This window comes from Parasteatoda tepidariorum, chromosome 4, assembly GCF_043381705.1.
Source record: "Parasteatoda tepidariorum isolate YZ-2023 chromosome 4, CAS_Ptep_4.0, whole genome shotgun sequence".
Taxonomy (NCBI): Eukaryota; Metazoa; Arthropoda; class Arachnida; order Araneae; family Theridiidae; genus Parasteatoda; species Parasteatoda tepidariorum.
Genome location: NC_092207.1, coordinates 43,472,592 through 43,478,591, shown reverse-complemented (window position 1 = coordinate 43,478,591; position 6,000 = coordinate 43,472,592). Strand labels below are relative to the sequence as shown.

The following is a 6,000-nucleotide window of genomic DNA, read 5'->3' as shown; positions in this document are numbered from 1 at the left end:
CCACACTAAACCCACAAAATACAGAGAAAAAAAGTAAATTTTGGCACCAGTGAGTTGTAAATTATGCACCATTCATACAACATGTAATATATTTTGACCAATACATTCCACCATAAAAATTACATAACATTATCAATACTCATTTTAGTCAAAAATTTATTCAGAAGAATTAGTCAAGTCTCATGAATGTGGTCATCAATCATTAGTCAAAAATTTACGCATAAATAATGAATGTTGTTGACTAAATCTGTTCATGAATGGTGGAAGCGATGCTCCTTTACGAAAAGAATGATGAATGGTTCAGAGCAATCAAAAATGAATCTTATCTCTGAACAATCATATTGTCAGCCTTCCAATAAGAAGTAAAAAAAGGATGGGCAATTTTTGCAATTACCCAGATCTGCAAACTTCTTTAGGCTCAGCAGATTTCAAAATAGACCAGAAGAAAAATATTTACTTTCAAATATTTACTTAACAATTGATTTAAAAAATAAGAACTTATTTTTTATGAAAAATGTGTGTTGCACACATTTTCGAAATGTCTTGTTTCAATAAATATTTACCAACAGAAATTTTAATTGGTTATTAAAAATGGTGAAATTCTTGTGGATCTAGACGTATTACAATCAAGAAACCACTTAAGATCATTTTCTAACGGTACCTTATTCATGTTATTCGATTATAGGAGAAAGAGGAGGGACAAAAAGTTGAGGAGCTATTCCAGATCCAATCCGCGGCTGGGACGGCGGGGGAGGCTCATCTAAAAGGCGGGTCTTAAAGCTTGCGTCACATCCAATGAAATGTGCCCGTCCTGTCAGTCTGAAGGGGCTGCAATCAGTCGTCCGTAGTAGAGGTCCCGGTGCTGAAGGATTCAGGTGTCTAGTGAGGCTTGGATTACCTTCGTAGCGTTCCGATTCTTTTGTTATTAGGATTCCACAAAGAAAAGAGGATTACTAGACTCGAGGATTCTGCAACTGCGCAAGTGAGTTTCATTTCCTTTACCTTTCCTATTTAGTGATAGTATTCAATTTAAAACCGCGTTTTTTTTAGCTGTTGCTTGAAATGTCTTACCGAAATTCTGTGATGAAATCTAACTTTAAGAATTAAAGAGAACACCGGCTTCATCGATGTTCTTATAATAAAACTTCACTGTACTAAGACGAAGCGTTTTTAAAAAAAAATAGGTAGCAGTTATGAGATCAGGATATTTAAATGAAAATACGCCTTATAAGTAATAAGGAAAAATGATGAAGCCCAATCTAATACTCGACGCCATAAAAAAAAATAATTAATTAAAAAATAATAAGAATGTACATGTTTTGAATTAGGTTCTGTCTTGAGTACAAATTACTGAAAGCTAGGATATAATTATTCACGATCAAACTCAGAAAAGTTTTGTTTAGAATAAAATATATAGTTGCTACATTTATCAATACTGAAACTGTCAAGATAAATATATTAACGAGAAACAATGTAGATGACATTGTAACTGAAAAATCTAACAGAATCATGGAAATTTACGATACTTAAGTTTATGCAGATTTTCGCTTTAAGTTGTCAATTGCATGAGGTAATTTGTGCCCAACGTTTTTATTTAATTATTGTTAATTCCCCTTACAATTTTGCAAAGTAGGCTAGCTTGCCCCACGTTTAAGTGGTTGATTAACTAAATTGCCTAATAGGTCAAAGAAAGCTATGTTTTACAATATTCAACAAAAATTCAATAATGGGTGCTAAAAGGAGGTTTGACTGACCATTCTTGTCGAGAAAGTCTTTGGTCAAGGTCCGTTAGCTGCGCGTGTTCTATTGTAGTCATCGATGCGATGCGCACCTCCTCTAAAATGAATGCATAAGATAAAAACAAACATGTCTTATTATTGGAGTCCATTCGGTTGACCGATTCCTTCTGTTCCTGGAGTGGATACCCTTTTTTAAAACAATGACTCAGAATGATCCTCGTTTAGTCCCGCTTACACCTCTCTTCAACCATTTTAGATATTTTAACACCTCACTGACTTTTCAGTTTGTTTGTTTATTTGAGATTTGTAGGTGGCACTTATTATGCTAGGCGACAAATATTTAGTGTTATTTCAGCAGTGAATAGTTTGTTTGTTGAGTGTGTGCGTTTATCTCGGTTTTATATTATGCATGGTATAAACGTGCTATCTGTTTGTAAGATATTCCAATTTGTTTACATTCAAATTTCATTAAAAAAAATTATTCAATAATTTTAAAATTTTTCACAGTATAAGATAAAGTTTATTTTATATAGAATGCATGACGATAATTTGCGATGAAACAGTAATTAATTTAGTTTTTTTCCTTTTTTTTCTCATTAAATATTATTATCACAACATACCCACGGATTTAATAACAACAAATCTATAAAAGATGTTCATATTTTTTTAAAACTTTAATGAAATTTTAGAAATAAAAAAATAATAATATTAAAAAAAAGTTCAATGGGACACTATCATTTTTTGATATTTCTGTGATTTTGAAATATTTTTATATAATTTTTCAGTTTCGTTTCTTTTTATTATCATTTTCTATTTCTTGAATTTAACCAAGTAGTTAGCTTCCTATTCTATTAAAACAACATTAATATATTTTAAACTGTCTCAGTGCAGTATTTAGACTTTCATTTTGGTGAAGTGAAGATTGACAGCTGCGAAACTTAAAATAAGAGTCGGAAATAGCTGTCAGCGGAACCCTTCTTCGCCCGAAGCTCTTTAAAAGTAAACAACAGGTGGCTAGCGGAAAGTGTCCCTATCCTGCGCTATCTTTAAAAGACTTGATTAAGGTAAAAGAGAAATCTTAGGTACAGACGAAACGTAAATAAGAGTTAGAAAATGATTCATTCATTTCCAATCTATGTACTATTTACTTTGCTGGAGTTTCCAATTATAAATCCATAGCATCACAATTGTATGAGGTGGAAAATTAATCGCAATATATATCAGAATTCAGTATTCAAGTATACTTGAAGTAACCAGCAGTTTTCAAATTTCATTGATCGTCCTCAAAAACTTTCAAACTCTTTAAAGACAGAAAATGTCCCCAAATTTTTCAGAAAGCATATAATCTTTTTTACTTGCAGCGAAATATCAAATAAAATCAGAAATGAGAAAAAAAGAATTTTTATTTTAACATTATTTTTATCATTCTTAAAAAAGAATTTTTATTTATACGAAGAGCAAAAATGCATTATGCTTAAACAAATGAAAACGTGGTACTTGTCTATAAAAATTCTGACGGAAAATTCTAAAAAAAATTATTATTTAGAATATTATTTGATATTTTGAAACTGCTCTGTAATTGTTATCAACTTAAAAATAATTCTTTGTTTCACATATAAATTAATATTTTCCATAAATATATGGTGTTCTCAAATCAAAATTTTTCGAAGACGCTCCACTGATTTGTCTTCAAAATCATGGTTTGTAAATCTGATCACCTTAGGTCTACTGGTAGTCACGTTGCTAAGTAGTAGTTTGTTATACCTATATTTAAAAGGGATCTGTACAATCTAAATGAAAAGTATGTAGATATACGGGTGGTGGACAACTTAATTTTATGAAACAATATTTCCTCTCAATAAAATAGGCCTTTAAAATTTTGTACGCTCAAACTGTTAGCTTATTTTGAAAGATTACGATGTATGCATAATGAAATTAAGTAGTTTCAAATACTTTCAAATAGTTCTTTTTGGGTCTATATCAACTTAGCACTAATCACAGCAATAGGATTGTTCTGAATTAGAGCAAGTATATAAATATCGTTTTATTAGAAAACTAATCATTTAATTACCAAAAATTCTCAATAGATATGTGAATAAAGTTTGCAAAATATGAATATTGATTCCTCTGTAAGCAAGATTTTAACAAGGCTTATAACCAGAATTTTAACTTTTAAGGCTGGAATCTACAATTATGAGTTTAATTCAGTAAATAGATTTGAAATTCATAAAGACTTAAAATGGACTTATTTTATGAAGAAAAAATAAGTAAAGAAGTAAATTTGCATCGTTTATATATGCTGATATGAGCAAAACTGAGAAAATGTTTAGGATCGGAATGAAATTTGCAGGTTTTTTTAAGGCAGTCTTATTTTAATTAAACAGTGTAACTACAAGACATATCAAGGTATTGATTCAGTTCACATTGAAAAAAAAACTAACCAACAAGCATCTCAATAGTACTAAAAAGTTTCACTTTTACTTCAATAGACTTGAAACAATGGATTTGAAATATTTTTAATGTGTGATTTATTTCGATTTAAATTTGAAGTTGCTAAAAACATTTTAGACAATTTTTTAATAAATAATTACATAAAAATTCTTATCAGTCTAAATAAAACAATAATAGTAGCAAGATTCATTGCACTTCAAAAAAAAAATGCAAAAAATATGAGTGGGGTATTTTTCTGCAGTTTTGAGTCGATTTCTTTTTATTGTCTCAACTTAAAATGAAGAGGCCCAAAAGTTCCGCGAGATTCCTATTTTTATTTGGTATTTAAGTTTATTTTATGACTTTATAAATTTACGAGTACTTTGTTAAAAATTGGAATTGTGGAAGTAATTCTAAACTATGTAACTCTTTATCGCTGCTATGTTCTAATGGATTGTCGAGCGGTTTTATTTTTGAGCTAACACTCTCACTTTATTGACGGGTCACGACCACTAACAATTCAAAATTAAGACGCGTCACGGTACGACGCCTTCATCACTGCCATCCCGCTAGCCGTTACGTGGTTTTGCTAAAGAGATTCTTAGATCAGAGGTCGAGCTGAAACACCGCTTTTCCACAGAACCCCACAGCAAGTACGGAACACTGAAAAAAATTAATGGGTGCTGGAGTGACGTTTTACCGGAATATAAACGGAGTTAAGAGGCCCTTGGTATTTGTGTCCAGAAAGAGGAATTAAAGTGGGCATACCTGTCAAAAGCGGTTTGTTAAAAATTATGAAATGTGACTTTATAGATTAATATTGCAATATTGGGGCTTAACTTTGTTGGAAGATTTTAAGACAGACTAATCTTTTTAATCGCAATATTAAAAATTGGCCTCGTTGAAGCTTACAAACAGAAGTTTAGTGATTGGAATCATTATATAAATGTGATGTAGAAATTCAAATGTGAAAACATTGTATAAAAAACAAGTTAGCATAACATAATCCTACATATTTTCAAGTTGACAAACGCCTACCAGAATTTTAATAGTGACTCTCTCACACGTAGTGTCAAGGGAGACATAAATTATACGGAAAGTAATACTTATTTTTCTAATTTTAAGCGAAAAAATCTAATTATACATTTGTGAATAGGAGGCATGCGATTTCATATTCTTTATGTTATTATGACAACCAGCAATGTTTAATTCTACGCGAATTAAATAATTTATGAGTACTGAAGAAATCACTGATAAATAACTTTTAATAATATCCCTGAAATAAGATTTTACTCATATGAGTTTACTAGTAACGACAAATTTTCATATACAGTTTTAGTACTTGAATAAATAAATATTGTAAAAGAAATAGTAATAATTTAAATAGATTAGACTGGTTTGAATTTTAAATTAATACTCTAGAAACACTTAAATATTATTACTGTGAAATATTGTCCAAAATCCCTCTCACATGGAATAAAAGTTTAATGTAAAAAACAAACAACACTTGAAATATCTCAAATTTTCAAAAATAAATATTGAAAGTTTTTATTTAAGCTTTTATAATAGCTGTTATATGGAATGAACTCTCGGTTGTAGTGCATAAGGTTTTATGTATACTGGTTAATATTTCATGTATACTATATATTCATATCGCAACGGTTCACCGAAAATTCCGGTTTTTGAAATTTTAGCCATTTTTACCACACATTCAGTAAAAAATACGAAACAGAAAACTACATTTAACCAAATGAATGGTTTCTATAACATGCTCTAAAGTATCATGATAAATTACCAAATTTTATCACATATTATTAGACCATATTAAATT

The 6,000-nt window shown here is 30.0% G+C and overlaps 1 protein-coding gene across 2 annotated transcripts in view; it reads left to right on the top strand.

The window, feature by feature from the left end:
• The first annotated feature begins 824 nt into the window (after positions 1-824).
• LOC107444558 (paired box protein Pax-5) overlaps positions 825-6,000 on the top strand; it is a 92,232-nt gene continuing 87,056 nt past the window's right edge. The window contains exon 1 of one of the 2 annotated variants that reach the window (XM_071179728.1): positions 825-982. The gene's annotated coding sequence lies outside the window, so the exon portion shown is untranslated. The remainder of the gene's footprint in view (positions 983-6,000) is intronic. The other variant, XM_016058722.3, reaches the window with a different exon arrangement.